The following is a 17,742-nucleotide window of genomic DNA, read 5'->3' on the forward strand; positions in this document are numbered from 1 at the left end:
GCCTTTGTCCAAAAGCCAAAAAGAAAGAGAAAAAGCAAGTAGATGCCTGGTTTCGCACCTTGATCCTATCAGGTGTTACTTGAACTAGAAAAACTTATACACTGTCAAAAACACACACTCTTGACAAAAGCAAACGCATGTAGAAACAAGCAAAGGGGTCAAAATGATGCTGATTACACCAACACTAGACACTTGTGATCAAAATAAAGAGAAACCGCATGCTTCTGCCCGGGATCGAACCGGAGACCTTTCGCGTGTAAAGCGAACGTGATAACCACTACACTACAGAAACGGAGCGAAAAAGGTTGCTGTGGTCAAGGCAAGGAATAAAGATCAAGGATTGAAAGTCAAAACGCATTGTTTCTGCCCAGTTTCGAACTGGGGACCTTTCGCGTGTGAGGCGAACGTGATAACCACTACACTACAGAAACTAGATAAAAGACATTACTGGGCTCATGACAAGCAATCGAGATCAAGAACTGAAAGTCAATAGCTTTGTTAACAAAGAATAATGGCATGTTTCTGCCCAGTTTCGAACTGGGGACCTTTCGCGTGTTAAGCGAACGTGATAACCACTACACTACAGAAACTCCATGCACAGCTCAAACTGTTCAAACATACCGAAATGAAATTGAAAAAAATGATCCAGCCAAACTCAACAGGTCTTCCTCTATGTCTGAACACAGGACAAAGTGCACTTTCCAACCAAGGAACCTTTCTTTTGTCAGGCTAGTGAAAAAGAGAAAAAACATGCAAACAAAACCATTTTGCAAAAAGCAATCGCATGCCTTTGTCCAAAAGCCAAAAAGAAAGAGAAAAAGCAAGTAGATGCCTGGTTTCGCACCTTGATCCTATCAGGTGTTACTTGAACTAGAAAAACTTATACACTGTCAAAAACACACAATCTTGACAAAAGCAAACGCATGTAGAAACAAGCAAAGGGGTCAAAATGATGCTGATTACACCAACAATAGACACTTGTGATCAAAATAAAGAGAAACCGCATGCTTCTGCCTGGGATCGAACCGGAGACCTTTCGCGTGTAAAGCGAACGTGATAACCACTACACTACAGAAACGGAGCGAAAAAGGTTGCTGTGGTCAAGGCAAGGAATAAAGATCAAGGATTGAAAGTCAAAACGCATTGTTTCTGCCCGGTTTTGAACTGGGGACCTTTCGCGTGTGAGGCGAACGTGATAACCACTACACTACAGAAACTCCATGCACAGCTCAAACTGTTCAAACATACCGAAATGAAATTGAAAAAAATGATCCAGCCAAACTCAACAGGTCTTCCTCTATGTCTGAACACAGGACAAAGTGCACTTTCCAACCAAGGAACCTTTCTTTTGTCAGGCTAGTGAAAAAGAGAAAAAACATGCAAACAAAACCATTTTGCAAAAAGCAATCGCATGCCTTTGTCCAAAAGCCAAAAAGAAAGAGAAAAGGCAAGTAGATGCCTGGTTTCGCACCTTGATCCTATCAGGTGTTACTTGAACTAGAAAAACTTATACACTGTCAAAAACACACACTCTTGACAAAAGCAAACGCATGTAGAAACAAGCAAAGGGGTCAAAATGATGCTGATTACACCAACACTAGACACTTGTGATCAAAATAAAGAGAAACCGCATGCTTCTGCCCGGGATCGAACCGGAGACCTTTCGCGTGTAAAGCGAACGTGATAACCACTACACTACAGAAACGGAGCCAAAAAGGTTGCTGTGGTCAAGGCAAGGAATAAAGATCAAGGATTGAAAGTCAAAACGCATTGTTTCTGCCCAGTTTCGAACTGGGGACCTTTGTCGTGTGAGGCGAACGTGATAACCACTACACTACAGAAACTAGATAAAAGACATTACTGGGCTCATGACAAGCAATCGAGATCAAGAACTGAAAGTCAATAGCTTTGTTAACAAAGAATAATGGCATGTTTCTGCCCAGTTTCGAACTGGGGACCTTTCACGTGTTAGGCGAACGTGATAACCACTACACTACAGAAACTCCATGCACAGCTCAAACTGTTCAAACATACCAAAATGAAATTGAAAAAAATGATCAAGCCAAACTCAACAGGTCTTCCTCTATGTCTGAACACAGGACAAAGTGCACTTTCCAACCAAGGAACCTTTCTTTTGTCAGGCTAGTGAAAAAGAGAAAAAACATGCAAACAAAACCATTTTGCAAAAAGCAATCACATGCCTTTGTCCAAAAGCCAAAAAGAAAGAGAAAAAGCAAGTAGATGCCTGGTTTCGCACCTTGATCCTATCAGGTGTTACTTGAACTAGAAAAACTTATACACTGTCAAAAACACACACTCTTGACAAAAGCAAACGCATGTAGAAACAAGCAAAGGGGTCAAAATGATGCTGATTACACCAACAATAGACACTTGTGATCAAAATAAAGAGAAACCGCATGCTTCTGCCCGGGATCGAACCGGAGACCTTTCGCGTGTAAAGCGAACGTGATAACCACTACACTACAGAAACGGAGCCAAAAAGGTTGCTGTGGTCAAGGCAAGGAATAAAGATCAAGGATTGAAAGTCAAAACGCATTGTTTCTGCCCAGTTTCGAACTGGGGACCTTTCGTGTGTGAGGCGAACGTGATAACCACTACACTACAGAAACTAGATAAAAGACATTACTGGGCTCATGACAAGCAATCGAGATCAAGAACTGAAAGTCAATAGCTTTGTTAACAAAGAATAATGGCATGTTTCTGCCCAGTTTCGAACTGGGGACCTTTCACGTGTTAGGCGAACGTGATAACCACTACACTACAGAAACTCCATGCACAGCTCAAACTGTTCAAACATACCGAAATGAAATTGAAAAAAATGATCCAGCCAAACTCAACAGGTCTTCCTCTATGTCTGAACACAGGACAAAGTGCACTTTCCAACCAAGGAACCTTTCTTTTGTCAGGCTAGTGAAAAAGAGAAAAAACATGCAAACAAAACCATTTTGCAAAAAGCAATCGCATGCCTTTGTCCAAAAGCCAAAAAGAAAGAGAAAAAGCAAGTAGATGCCTGGTTTCGCACCTTGATCCTATCAGGTGTTACTTGAACTAGAAAAACTTATACACTGTCAAAAACACACACTCTTGACAAAAGCAAACACATGTAGAAACAAGCAAAGGGGTCAAAATGATGCTGATTACACCAACAATAGACACTTGTGATCAAAATAAAGAGAAACCGCATGCTTCTGCCCGGGATCGAACCGGAGACCTTTCGCGTGTAAAGCGAACGTGATAACCACTACACTACAGAAACGGAGCGAAAAAGGTTGCTGTGGTCAAGGCAAGGAATAAAGATCAAGGATTGAAAGTCAAAACGCATTGCTTCTGCCCAGTTTCGAACTGGGGACCTTTCGCGTGTGAGGCGAACGTGATAACCACTACACTACAGAAACTAGACAAAAGACATTACTGGGCTCATGACAAGCAATCGAGATCAAGAACTGAAAGTCAACAGCTTTGTTAACAAAGAATAATGGCATGTTTCTGCCCAGTTTCGAACTGGGGACCTTTCGCGTGTTAGGCGAACGTGATAACCACTACACTACAGAAACTCCATGCACAGCTCAAACTGTTCAAACATACCGAAATGAAATTGAAAAAAATGATCCAGCCAAACTCAACAGGTCTTCCTCTATGTCTGAACACAGGACAAAGTGCACTTTCCAACCAAGGAACCTTTCTTTTGTCAGGCTAGTGAAAAAGAGAAAAAACATGCAAACAAAACCATTTTGCAAAAAGCAATCGCATGCCTTTGTCCAAAAGCCAAAAAGAAAGAGAAAAAGCAAGTAGATGCCTGGTTTCGCACCTTGATCCTATCAGGTGTTACTTGAACTAGAAAAACTTATACACTGTCAAAAACACACACTCTTGACAAAAGCAAACGCATGTAGAAACAAGCAAAGGGGTCAAAATGATGCTGATTACACCAACAATAGACACTTGTGATCAAAATAAAGAGAAACCGCATGCTTCTGCCTGGGATCGAACCGGAGACCTTTCGCGTGTAAAGCGAACGTGATAACCACTACACTACAGAAACGGAGCGAAAAAGGTTGCTGTGGTCAAGGCAAGGAATAAAGATCAAAGATTGAAAGTCAAAACGCATTGTTTCTGCCCAGTTTCGAACTGGGGACCTTTCGCGTGTGAGGCGAACGTGATAACCACTACACTACAGAAACTAAATAAAAGACATTACTGGGCTCATGACAAGCAATCGAGATCAAGAACTGAAAGTCAATAGCTTTGTTAACAAAGAATAATGGCATGTTTCTGCCCAGTTTCGAACTGGGGACCTTTCGCGTGTTAGGCGAACGTGATAACCACTACACTACAGAAACTCCATGCACAGCTCAAACTGTTCAAACATACCGAAATGAAATTGAAAAAAATGATCCAGCCAAACTCAACAGGTCTTCCTCTATTTAAATGCAGAATCATGAAGCAACACATTATGTCGTACTGGAGAGGAACTCGCATAAACTCTCCCTGCACCACCAGGTGCTGACCAGATCGGATAACTCCAAACAAAACTTATTAACAAAAACCGGAGCAAAAATATCCATAACACCATAATTTAATATAAAAGGTATAAATTTTATTCAAATAATTTGTCCTAAACAACATCAATGATAGTGCTGCACTCAGTGCTATATGCACTTTGTACAAATAGTGCACTTTGCACAAATAGCGAGGTTACAGAAAGGAGACATGATGGTTTACCAAACACCTAAAAGGGAACCAAACTGAGTAATACGCCTTATATATACTCATAACACTAAAGGCTATAGTCCACAATTGATCATTTATGAGGTCCAACCGGTATCCCCTTAATCCAAATGGCTATGCTATATAGTCATGGTATGTAGGATAAACGCTATGTACAATTACGCTTACCCATTCGTGGTTTGGCTGAGAAATAGGTTCCCCCTCCTGGTGTGGCCCCCCTGGACGCGCGTTTCGCGTTCCCGCTTTTTCAACAAGGTTAACTTGGAGCCAGTCTCATGTGGTTTAAATAATACAGCAACCGGAAATAATACCGGAATAACGGCGCATGCGCGGTAGCGCCCGATGTACGTCATCACCAGAGCCGTCATAGCTGGGCGGGTGTAAGGGGAAACTTCCCCTAGACGTCATGTGACACACGCCCAGCTATTGGAGACGACCACAGAGAAGGACGCACACTCCGGACGGTAGCGGACATGCGCACACCGGCGTATATTTAAAAAAACAGTATTGCGGCTATTTTCGGAAAAGATAATAGAACAGAGGATTCCCACCCACCATATAAGTGAAAACAAGTGAGTGGCCATACGCCACATCTTCCATGGTATAAACCAGAGAAAACATCCTGCCACAGTATAAGTAAACACAATATTAATATTAAAACAGCAGCATATATGAACATACATGAATACGCATCATGCTGGTATAGATATAAAGTGACAAGTGCATGTATAATACAATTACAGTACAAAAAATGAAAAAGAATAAATGATAACAATATATAAATAAAGTGAACGGTGTAAAGTAAAACATGATGAAAAGTGGATAATAATTATCAATATGAAAAATTCCATTCTCAATTGATTATTTTTCTTCCTTCTTTTCTACAAGAAGTGACGGTATATTGTAGTGTATGAGGGAAGGGATGCTCTGCAGTCCGAAAAACATCTGACGCCATAATCATAATTAGAGGATAAACTACAATAAAACAAACACAAGACAGTTAATAACAAAAATTAAAAACAGAATGGTAATTGACTCTATAATAGAGAGAGAAAATCTCTAGGCGGGTATGATTCTGGTCACCATTGACATTGAGTCATTATACATGTCTATTAGACATGAGGACGGACTTAGAGCTGCCCGTTTCTTCCTCGAAGGTACCAACTGGGATGGTCATTTGGTTGAGTTTATTTTGGAATTACTTGAGTTCGTGTTAACTCACAACTATTTTGTTTTTAAGGACAGGTTTTATTTGCAGTTACAAGGTACTGCAATGGGCGCGGCATGTGCCCCGGCGTATGCAAATCTTTTTCTGGGCTTCTGGGAGAGGCATATTTTCCAGGGCGACGGGGCACATGCCGCGGACCCGGTGGTGGGCTGGTTTCGCTACATTGATGACGTTCTCATGATTTGGAACGGTGGCGAAGCCAGCCTACCCAAGTTTATGCAGGAGTTGAATCACAATAATTTTAATTTGAAATTTACTTATTCCTGGCATAAAACCACTATTAATTTTTTAGATATTACTTTATGTGTTGCCGAGGATGGTTCCATCGAGACAGACCTTTTTCGTAAAGAAACATCTGTCAACTCATTACTACATGCCTCCTCGGCACACAATTATTCTGTGATTAAGGCCATCCCAGTTGGGCAATTTTTGAGGAACAGGCGGGTATGCTCTACGGAGACCCGCTTCGAGAGGCAGTCCGCCATCCTATCGGAGCGCTTTCAGGCAAGGGGGTATAGCCGTAGGAGCATCAGGGCAGGGTATGGAAGGGCAAAGTCCACACGGAGAGAGGACCTACTGGCACAGGGGAGGAAACCTAAAAGAGATGATGGATCTGGGGTCAGGTTCATATCAACTTCGAACTGTCAGTGGAACTGCATCCGGGAGGTGTTGACTAAACATTGGTCTGTACTACAGACCGATGCTATTTTGGCCTCACATTTAACTGAATTTCCCCTTATGACTCAACGGAGGGGGAAGAATTTAAAAGATAATCTGGTGAGGAGCCATTATGTAGTTAAAAATAAGAGTAGAAACTTCCTGGATGTGGGAAGCCCAAGACAGGGCTGTTTTCCGTGCGGTTCATGTGTCGCGTGTCCGAATATCCTTAGATGTGGGACCTTCAGTACGTCAGATGGGAGCAGGGAATTTAAAATAAGAGAGTTTATCTCATGTAGCACTGAATGTGTTGTTTACTATGCAACATGTCCCTGTTCCTTGATATACGTAGGTCTCACATCTAGGGAACTAAGAATTCGGACGCGCGAACATGTACGTGATATCATCGCAGGAAAAAAGGCAGTGGATGTAGCGGGTCTTAAAACCCTTCCCAGACACTTCCGTAAATATCATGGATCTGACCCCAGAGGCCTGAAAGTAAGGGGGATTGAGAAGATACATGGTGGGATCAGGGGTGGCAATACGCCGAAAATCCTCGCACAACGGGAGTGTAGGTGGATTGTCACCCTTGATACCCTAGCTCCGAAGGGGCTGAATGAAAAGCTAAGTTTTACCCCTTTTCTCTGATTCCTCTGACCGTGAGCCTGTATGAGATATACTATGAGTCCTTTCCCGCGAGCCTGGGGTGCCTGTGTGACATGGGCATTCTTTGTATATGGGATAAATCGCCCCGTGACTTTTTTCTCTCTCTATTATAGAGTCAATTACCATTCTGTTTTTAATTTTTGTTATTAACTGTCTTGTGTTTGTTTTATTGTAGTTTATCCTCTAATTATGATTATGGCGTCAGATGTTTTTCGGACTGCAGAGCATCCCTTCCCTCATACACTACAATATACCGTCACTTCTTGTAGAAAAGAAGGAAGAAAAATAATCAATTGAGAATGGAATTTTTCATATTGATAATTATTATCCACTTTTCATCATGTTTTACTTTACACCGTTCACTTTATTTATATATTGTTATCATTTATTATTTTTCATTTTTTGTACTGTAATTGTATTATACATGCACTTGTCACTTTATATCTATACCAGCATGATGCGTATTCATGTATGTTCATATATGCTGCTGTTTTAATATTAATATTGTGTTTACTTATACTGTGGCAGGATGTTTTCTCTGGTTTATACCATGGAAGATGTGGCGTATGGCCACTCACTTGTTTTCACTTATATGGTGGGTGGGAATCCTCTGTTCTATTATCTTTTCCGAAAATAGCCGCAATACTGTTTTTTTAAATATACGCCGGTGTGCGCATGTCCGCTACCGTCCGGAGTGTGCGTCCTTCTCTGTGGTCGTCTCCAATAGCTGGGCGTGTGTCACATGACGTCTAGGGGAAGTTTCCCCTTACACCCGCCCAGCTATGACGGCTCTGGTGATGACGCACATCGGGCGCTACCGCGCATGCGCCGTTATTCCGGTATTATTTCCGGTTGCTGTATTATTTAAACCACATGAGACTGGCTCCAAGTTAACCCTGTTGAAAAAGCGGGAACGCGAAACGCGCGTCCAGGGGGGCCACACCAGGAGGGGGAACCTATTTCTCAGCCAAACCACGAATGGGTAAGCGTAATTGTACATAGCGTTTATCCTACATACCATGACTATATAGCATAGCCATTTGGATTAAGGGGATACCGGTTGGACCTCATAAATGATCAATTGTGGACTATAGCCTTTAGTGTTATGAGTATATATAAGGCGTATTACTCAGTTTGGTTCCCTTTTAGGTGTTTGGTAAACCATCATGTCTCCTTTCTGTAACCTCGCTATTTGTGCAAAGTGCACTATTTGTACAAAGTGCATATAGCACTGAGTGCAGCACTATCATTGATGTTGTTTAGGACAAATTATTTGAATAAAATTTATACCTTTTATATTAAATTATGGTGTTATGGATATTTTTGCTCCGGTTTTTGTTAATAAGTTTTGTTTGGAGTTATCCGATCTGGTCAGCACCTGGTGGTGCAGGGAGAGTTTATGCGAGTTCCTCTCCAGTACGACATAATGTGTTGCTTCATGATTCTGCATTTAAATGTTGTTTTTCTGTGTTTTTCACAGCACATAATCTGAAGCCAATGGATTTTCGAACCCGAGACCAAACTTGGTTGTCTCGGCTACAAGAGGTTTTCAGAGAGGGTTCTGATGGTGTTTTAACTATGAATGGTATTGACTCTAGAGAGAGAATCGCTAAATTGAGGTCCTTGTTACACAGGCGCACGAGACTGTGGTGGAATAGGGCCACCTTGGGACAGTATCTGGCTCGTGGCCTGATTCCAAGAGGGTTACGCGTCCAGATATTTCCGTCATTTCCGGTAGAGGATGAAGCAATTAAATCTGAGTGGGAAGAGGTGGCCACGAGGTGTTCCAAGGGGTTCATTGAACTGCTCATGAAACTGGATACGAAAAAATTGACCGAGTTAGAGAGGGAGATTGATACTATCCAGAATGATATAAAAGATGATTTGACCACAGAAGCACTGGAGAAACTTAATAATGATTTGGAAGGTGATTTTACAAAATGGGAGCAGGAGATTAGTATGATGAAAACAAAGAAATTACAGAGGGACAATACGGATTACCGTGATAATCGCGTATATCGGTGGAGGACGAATAAGAATAAATCCCGTCCCATATCACATATGAGATCAGGATCTATCTCATCCGTAACATCTGTGGATGAATCAAGTATAGCTTCGGATAGATCTAAAACATCGGGCGAAGGGAGGGAGAGAAAAACCCAACCGAATAGAGCCGCCAAGGTGAAATATAATGGGAAAAAAAGAAAACTTACCCCACCGCCATCCTATGAACGGAAGGCAAAAGATACAGGCTTAGAGGTAATTAATCTATCCACCCACCCGCTATCCAAAACACAAGTTGAGGTTCTAAAACTCGGTCTTAATTTTGTTCCATCTAATCAATTTGATTTTTTCACAGTTGTAAAGGATACCCATTTATTTTGTCGTAAACTGCTCCTCAGGAAATTACATGGTCAAAAACAACTTGGGGATGATCCGTTGAATGAGGTGGAGGCCAACGCCTTATCGGCATTGGAGGACCTTCTTGAGGAGCAACAACCTAATTTTCTAGGTAAATTCCCTTCCTCACTCGTACCCAGGTCATCCACATTTCCCCCCTTGTCACTGTGCCCGCAAATTGACATTTTTTGTAGATTGGTCACTGAAGATTTAGCCAAGTTGTCAAGGGGGCGGTACAATGATAATTTGACGGTGGGTCAAAGAAAAGCTTTAACAGAATTGCAGGAATTGGATTCCGTAGTAATAAAACCAGCTGACAAGGGGGGGAATGTGGTGATCTGGCCGACGGAGAAATATGAAAGGGAAATTATGCGGCAGCTTAGGAATAAGGACACATATCGTGTGTTACCCCATGATCCCACTCAGATTTTTACTAATAAACTGGCGCGCATCTTGGATTTGGCTGACGGGTCGGATGCTGTCCCTAGGAAGATACTTGATGGACTTGTGCCCAAGTTTCCTAGGATTGCTACATTCTATGCCCTGCCCAAGGTGCATAAGGATGCTGTAAACCCGCCTGGGCGACCGATTGTCTCTGGCATAGGGGGGTTGTGTGATAACATCTGCAAGCTTATAGACCATTATCTAAAACCTTTAGTCGAGACACTTCCCTCCTATGTCAGAGACACCACGGATGTATTGAGGAGGGTGGATGGGCTGTCTCTCGAGGCGGGTATGATTCTGGTCACCATTGACATTGAGTCATTATACACGTCTATTAGACATGAGGACGGACTTAGAGCTGCCCGTTTCTTCCTCGAAGGTACCAACTGGGATGGTCATTTGGTTGAGTTTATTTTGGAATTACTTGAGTTCGTGTTAACTCACAACTATTTTGTTTTTAAGGACAGGTTTTATTTGCAGTTACAAGGTACTGCAATGGGCGCGGCATGTGCCCCGGCGTATGCAAATCTTTTTCTGGGCTTCTGGGAGAGGCATATTTTCCAGGGCGACGGGGCACATGCCGCGGACCCGGTGGTGGGCTGGTTTCGCTACATTGATGACGTTCTCATGATTTGGAACGGTGGCGAAGCCAGCCTACCCAAGTTTATGCAGGAGTTGAATCACAATAATTTTAATTTGAAATTTACTTATTCCTGGCATAAAACCACTATTAATTTTTTAGATATTACTTTATGTGTTGCCGAGGATGGTTCCATCGAGACAGACCTTTTTCGTAAAGAAACATCTGTCAACTCATTACTACATGCCTCCTCGGCACACAATTATTCTGTGATTAAGGCCATCCCAGTTGGGCAATTTTTGAGGAACAGGCGGGTATGCTCTACGGAGACCCGCTTCGAGAGGCAGTCCGCCATCCTATCGGAGCGCTTTCAGGCAAGGGGGTATAGCCGTAGGAGCATCAGGGCAGGGTATGGAAGGGCAAAGTCCACACGGAGAGAGGACCTACTGGCACAGGGGAGGAAACCTAAAAGAGATGATGGATCTGGGGTCAGGTTCATATCAACTTCGAACTGTCAGTGGAACCGCATCCGGGAGGTGTTGACTAAACATTGGTCTGTACTACAGACCGATGCTATTTTGGCCTCACATTTAACTGAATTTCCCCTTATGACTCAACGGAGGGGGAAGAATTTAAAAGATAATCTGGTGAGGAGCCATTATGTAGTTAAAAATAAGAGTAGAAACTTCCTGGATGTGGGAAGCCCAAGACAGGGCTGTTTTCCGTGCGGTTCATGTGTCGCGTGTCCGAATATCCTTAGATGTGGGACCTTCAGTACGTCAGATGGGAGCAGGGAATTTAAAATAAGAGAGTTTATCTCATGTAGCACTGAATGTGTTGTTTACTATGCAACATGTCCCTGTTCCTTGATATACGTAGGTCTCACATCTAGGGAACTAAGAATTCGGACGCGCGAACATGTACGTGATATCATCGCAGGAAAAAAGGCAGTGGATGTAGCGGGTCTTAAAACCCTTCCCAGACACTTCCGTAAATATCATGGATCTGACCCCAGAGGCCTGAAAGTAAGGGGGATTGAGAAGATACATGGTGGGATCAGGGGTGGCAATACGCCGAAAATCCTCACTGTCATGATCTCAATGGCAAGAGATCATAGCATCAGCATATATAGGAACTAGCTCTTGGAAGATGGAAACTGAGCTGACCATGAACTAAACCTAACGCACAACTAGCAGTGGCCGGGTAGCATGCCTACGTTGATTCTAGATGCCCAGCACCAGCCGGAGGACTAAATAAAGCTAGCAGAGGAAAATATTAGTCCTAGCTCACCTCTAGAGAAATACCCCGAAAGGAGACAGAGGCCCCCCACATGTATTGGCGGTGAATCAAGATGAAATAACAAACGTAGTATGAAAATAGGTTTAGCAAATTTGAGGTCCACTTACTACATAGCAGAAGACAGAAAGGACACTTTCATGGTCAGCTAAAAACCCTATCAAAACACCATCCAGAAATTACTTTAAAACTCTGGCATTAACTCATAACACCAGAGTGGCAATTCCTGTTCACAAGAGCTTTCCAGACACAGTAACGAAACTACAGCTGTGAACTGGAACAAAAATGCAAAAACAAACATGGACAAGAGTCCAACTTATCTAGTAGTTGTCTAGGAGCAGGAACAAGCACAGAGAGGCTTCTGATAACATTGTTGACCGGCAAGCAACTAACAGAGCAGCAAGGTTATATAGCGACTCCCACATCTTGATGGGAACAGGTGAACAGAGAAGATGAAGACACCAGTTCAATTCCACCAGTAGCCACCGGGGGAGCCCAGAATCCAAATTCACAACAGTACCCCCCCCTCAAGGAGGGGGCACCGAACCCTCACCCGAACCACCAGGGCGATCAGGATGGGCCCTATGAAAGGCACGAACCAGATCAGAGGCATGAACATCAGATGCATTCACCCAAGAATTATCCTCCTGGCCGTATCCCTTCCACTTGACCAGATACTGGAGTCTCCGTCTGGAAACACGAGAGTCTAAGATTTTCTCCACAACGTACTCCAACTCACCCTCAACCAACACCGGAGCAGGAGGCTCAACGGAAGGCACAACCGGTACCTCATACCTGCGCAATAATGACCGATGAAAAACGTTATGAATAGAAAAGGATGCAGGGAGGTCCAAACGGAAGGAAACAGGGTTAAGAATCTCCAATATCTTATACGGGCCGATGAACCGAGGCTTAAACTTAGGAGAAGAGACCCTCATAGGGACAAAACGAGAAGACAACCACACCAAGTCCCCAACACGAAGACGAGGACCAACACGACGACGGCGGTTAGCAAAAAGCTGAGTCTTCTCCTGGGACAACCTCAAATTGTCCACCACCTGCCCCCAGATCTGATGCAATCTCTCCACCACAGCATCCACTCCAGGACAATCCGAAGATTCCACCTGACCAGAGGAAAATCGAGGATGAAACCCCGAATTACAGAAAAACGGGGACACCAAAGTGGCAGAGCTGGCCCGATTATTGAGAGCGAACTCCGCCAATGGCAAAAAAGCAACCCAATCATCCTGGTCAGCAGACACAAAACACCTCAGATATGTCTCCAGGGTCTGATTAATCCGCTCAGTCTGGCCATTCGTCTGAGGATGGAAAGCGGACGAAAAAGATAAATCTATGCCCATCCTAGCACAGAATGCCCGCCAAAATCTAGACACGAATTGGGTCCCTCTGTCAGAAACGATATTCTCAGGAATACCATGCAAACGAACAACATTTTGAAAAAACAGAGGAACCAACTCGGAAGAAGAAGGCAACTTGGGCAGAGGAACCAAATGGACCATCTTAGAGAAACGGTCACACACCACCCAGATGACAGACATCTTCTGAGAAACAGGCAGATCCGAAATAAAATCCATCGAGATGTGCGTCCAAGGCCTCTTAGGAATAGGCAAGGGCAACAACAATCCACTAGCCCGAGAACAACAAGGCTTGGCCCGAGCACAAACGTCACAAGACTGCACAAAGCCTCGCACATCTCGTGACAGGGAAGGCCACCAGAAGGACCTTGCCACCAAATCCCTGGTACCAAAAATGCCAGGATGACCTGCCAACGCAGAAGAATGAACCTCAGAGATGACTCTACTGGTCCAATCGTCAGGAACAAACAGTTTATCAGGTGGGCAACGATCAGGTCTATCCGCCTGAAACTCCTGCAAGGCCCGCCGCAGGTCTGGAGAAACGGCTGACAATACCACTCCATCCTTAAGGATACCTGTGGGCTCAGAGTTACCAGGCGAGTCAGGCTCAAAACTCCTAGAAAGGGCATCCGCCTTAACATTCTTAGAACCCGGTAGGTATGACACCACAAAATTAAACCGAGAGAAAAATAATGACCAGCGCGCCTGTCTAGGATTCAGGCGCCTGGCGGTCTCAAGATAAACCAAATTTTTGTGGTCAGTCAATACCACCACCTGATGTCTGGCCCCCTCAAGCCAATGGCGCCACTCCTCAAAAGCCCACTTCATGGCCAAAAGCTCCCGATTCCCAACATCATAATTCCGCTCAGCGGGCGAAAATTTACGGGAAAAGAAGGCACAAGGCCTCATCACGGAGCAGTCAGAACTTTTCTGCGACAACACTGCCCCAGCTCCGATCTCAGAAGCGTCGACCTCAACCTGAAAAGGTAGAGCAACATCAGGCTGACGCAACACAGGGGCAGAGGAAAAACGGCGCTTAAGCTCCCGAAAGGCCTCCACAGCATCAGGGGACCAATCAGCAACATCAGCACCCTTCTTAGTCAAATCGGTCAATGGCTTAGCAATATCCGAAAAACCAGCAATAAATCGACGATAAAAGTTAGCAAAGCCCAAAAATTTCTGAAGACTCTTAAGAGAAGAGGGCTGCGTCCAATCACAAATAGCTTGAACCTTGACAGGATCCATTTCAATGGAAGAGGGGGAAAAAATATATCCCAAAAAGGAAATCCTCTGTACCCCAAAAACACACTTAGAACCCTTCACACACAAAGAATTAGACCGCAAAACCTGAAAAACCCTCCTGACTTGATGGACATGAGAGTCCCAGTCATCCGAAAAAATCAGAATATCATCCAGATACACAATCATAAATTTATCCAAATAATCGCGAAAAATATCATGCATAAAGGACTGGAAAACTGACGGAGCATTTGAAAGACCAAAAGGCATCACTAAATACTCAAAGTGGCCCTCGGGCGTATTAAATGCGGTTTTCCACTCATCCCCCTGCCTGATTCGCACCAAATTATACGCCCCACGAAGGTCAATCTTAGAGAACCACTTGGCCCCCTTTATGCGAGCAAACAAATCAGTCAGCAACGGCAATGGGTATTGATATTTAACAGTGATTTTATTCAAAAGCCGATAATCAATACATGGTCTCAAAGAGCCGTCTTTTTTTGACACAAAGAAAAAACCGGCTCCTAAGGGAGATGACGATGGACGAATATGTCCCTTTTCCAAGGACTCCTTTATATATTCACGCATAGCAGCATGTTCAGGCACAGACAGATTAAATAAACGACCCTTTGGGTATTTACTACCCGGGATTAAATCTATGGCACAATCGCACTCTCGGTGCGGAGGTAACGAACCAAGCTTGGATTCGTCAAAGACGTCACGATAGTCAGACAGGAACTCAGGAATTTCAGAGGGAATAGATGATGAAATGGAAACCACAGGTACATCCCCATGAGCCCCCTTACATCCCCAGCTCAACACAGACATAGCTTTCCAGTCGAGGACTGGGTTGTGAGATTGCAGCCAAGGCAATCCTAGCACCAAATCATCATGTAGATTATACAGCACCAGAAAGCGAATAATCTCCTGGTGATCCGGATTAATACGCATAGTTACTTGTGTCCAGTATTGTGGTTTATTATTAGCCAATGGGGTGGAGTCAATCCCCTTCAGAGGAATAGGAGTCTCCAAAGGCTCTAAATCATACCCACAGCGTTTGGCAAAGGACCAATCCATAAGACTCAAAGCGGCGCCAGAGTCGACATAGGCGTCCGTGGTAATAGATGACAAAGAGCAAATCAGGGTCACAGATAGAATAAACTTAGACGGTAAGGTGCAAATGGAAACAGATTTACCAAGCTTTTTAGTGCGCTTAGAGCATGCTGATATAACATGAGTAGAATCACCACAATAGAAACACAACCCATTTTTCCGTCTAAAATTCTGCCGCTCGCTTCGGGACAGAATTCTATCACACTGCATACTCTCTGGCGATTTCTCAGTGGACACCGCCAGATGGTGCACTGGTTTGCGCTCCCGCAAACGCCTATCGATCTGAATAGCCATTGTCATGGACTCATTCAGACCCGCAGGCACAGGGAACCCCACCATAACATCCTTAATGGCATCAGAGAGACCCTCTCTGAAAGTCGCCGCCAGGGCGCACTCATTCCACTGAGTAAGCACAGACCATTTACGGAATCTTTGGCAGTAAATTTCCGCTTCATCTTGCCCCTGAGATAGGGACATCAAAGTTTTTTCTGCCTGAAGCTCCAAATGAGGTTCGTCATAAAGCAACCCCAAGGCCAGAAAAAACGCATCCACATTGAGCAACGCAGGATCCCCTGGTGTCAATGAAAAAGCCCAGTCTTGAGGGTCGCCCCGGAGCAAGGAAATCACAATCCTGACCTGCTGTGCAGGATCTCCGGCAGAGCGAGATTTCAGGGACAAAAATAATTTGCAATTATTTCGAAAATTCTGAAACCCAGATCTATTCCCCGAGAAAAATTCCGGCAAAGGAATTCTCGGCTCAGATACAGGTGCATGACAAACAAAATCTTGCAAATTTTGTACCTTCGTGGCGAGATTATTCAAACCTGCAGTTACACTCTGAAGATCCATTGCAAACAGGTGAACACAGAGCCATTCAAAGGAGAGAAAAAAAAAAAAAAAAAATTTCAGCAGACTACTTATTTCTCTCCTTTCTCAGCCAAGGATTTTAACCCTTTAGTGGGCCGGTCAAACTGTCATGATCTCAATGGCAAGAGATCATAGCATCAGCATATATAGGAACTAGCTCTTGGAAGATGGAAACTGAGCTGACCATGAACTAAACCTAACGCACAACTAGCAGTGGCCGGGTAGCATGCCTACGTTGATTCTAGATGCCCAGCACCAGCCGGAGGACTAAATAAAGCTAGCAGAGGAAAATATTAGTCCTAGCTCACCTCTAGAGAAATACCCCGAAAGGAGACAGAGGCCCCCCACATGTATTGGCGGTGAATCAAGATGAAATAACAAACGTAGTATGAAAATAGGTTTAGCAAATTTGAGGTCCACTTACTACATAGCAGAAGACAGAAAGGACACTTTCATGGTCAGCTAAAAACCCTATCAAAACACCATCCAGAAATTACTTTAAAACTCTGGCATTAACTCATAACACCAGAGTGGCAATTCCTGTTCACAAGAGCTTTCCAGACACAGTAACGAAACTACAGCTGTGAACTGGAACAAAAATGCAAAAACAAACATGGACAAGAGTCCAACTTATCTAGTAGTTGTCTAGGAGCAGGAACAAGCACAGAGAGGCTTCTGATAACATTGTTGACCGGCAAGCAACTAACAGAGCAGCAAGGTTATATAGCGACTCCCACATCTTGATGGGAACAGGTGAACAGAGAAGATGAAGACACCAGTTCAATTCCACCAGTAGCCACCGGGGGAGCCCAGAATCCAAATTCACAACACCTCGCACAACGGGAGTGTAGGTGGATTGTCACCCTTGATACCCTAGCTCCGAAGGGGCTGAATGAAAAGCTAAGTTTTACCCCTTTTCTCTGATTCCTCTGACCGTGAGCCTGTATGAGATATACTATGAGTCCTTTCCCGCGAGCCTGGGGTGCCTGTGTGACATGGGCATTCTTTGTATATGGGATAAATTGCCCCGTGACTGTTTTCTCTCTCTATTATAGAGTCAATTACCATTCTGTTTTTAATTTTTGTTATTAACTGTCTTGTGTTTGTTTTATTGTAGTTTATCCTCT

At 43.8% G+C, this 17,742-nt stretch overlaps 8 non-coding genes across 8 annotated transcripts; all 8 read right to left on the bottom strand.

The window, feature by feature from the left end:
- Positions 1–219: 219 nt before the first annotated feature.
- On the bottom strand, positions 220–292 carry TRNAV-UAC (transfer RNA valine (anticodon UAC)). Its single transcript has one exon. It is a non-coding gene; the product is annotated as a tRNA-Val (tRNA).
- Positions 293–358: 66 nt separating this feature from the next.
- Positions 359–431, bottom strand: TRNAV-CAC (transfer RNA valine (anticodon CAC)). Its single transcript has one exon. It is a non-coding gene; the product is annotated as a tRNA-Val (tRNA).
- A 1,201-nt stretch (positions 432–1,632) lies between these two features.
- On the bottom strand, positions 1,633–1,705 carry TRNAV-UAC (transfer RNA valine (anticodon UAC)). Its single transcript has one exon. It is a non-coding gene; the product is annotated as a tRNA-Val (tRNA).
- Positions 1,706–2,418: 713 nt separating this feature from the next.
- Positions 2,419–2,491, bottom strand: TRNAV-UAC (transfer RNA valine (anticodon UAC)). Its single transcript has one exon. It is a non-coding gene; the product is annotated as a tRNA-Val (tRNA).
- Positions 2,492–3,204: 713 nt separating this feature from the next.
- On the bottom strand, positions 3,205–3,277 carry TRNAV-UAC (transfer RNA valine (anticodon UAC)). The gene has a single exon. It is a non-coding gene; the product is annotated as a tRNA-Val (tRNA).
- A 225-nt stretch (positions 3,278–3,502) lies between these two features.
- TRNAV-AAC (transfer RNA valine (anticodon AAC)) lies at positions 3,503–3,575 on the bottom strand. Its single transcript has one exon. It is a non-coding gene; the product is annotated as a tRNA-Val (tRNA).
- Positions 3,576–4,129: 554 nt separating this feature from the next.
- Positions 4,130–4,202, bottom strand: TRNAV-CAC (transfer RNA valine (anticodon CAC)). The gene has a single exon. It is a non-coding gene; the product is annotated as a tRNA-Val (tRNA).
- Positions 4,203–4,288: 86 nt separating this feature from the next.
- On the bottom strand, positions 4,289–4,361 carry TRNAV-AAC (transfer RNA valine (anticodon AAC)). The gene has a single exon. It is a non-coding gene; the product is annotated as a tRNA-Val (tRNA).
- Positions 4,362–17,742: the final 13,381 nt, after the last annotated feature.

This window comes from Ranitomeya variabilis, chromosome 2 (assembly GCF_051348905.1).
Source record: "Ranitomeya variabilis isolate aRanVar5 chromosome 2, aRanVar5.hap1, whole genome shotgun sequence".
NCBI classification, from domain to species: Eukaryota; Metazoa; Chordata; class Amphibia; order Anura; family Dendrobatidae; genus Ranitomeya; species Ranitomeya variabilis.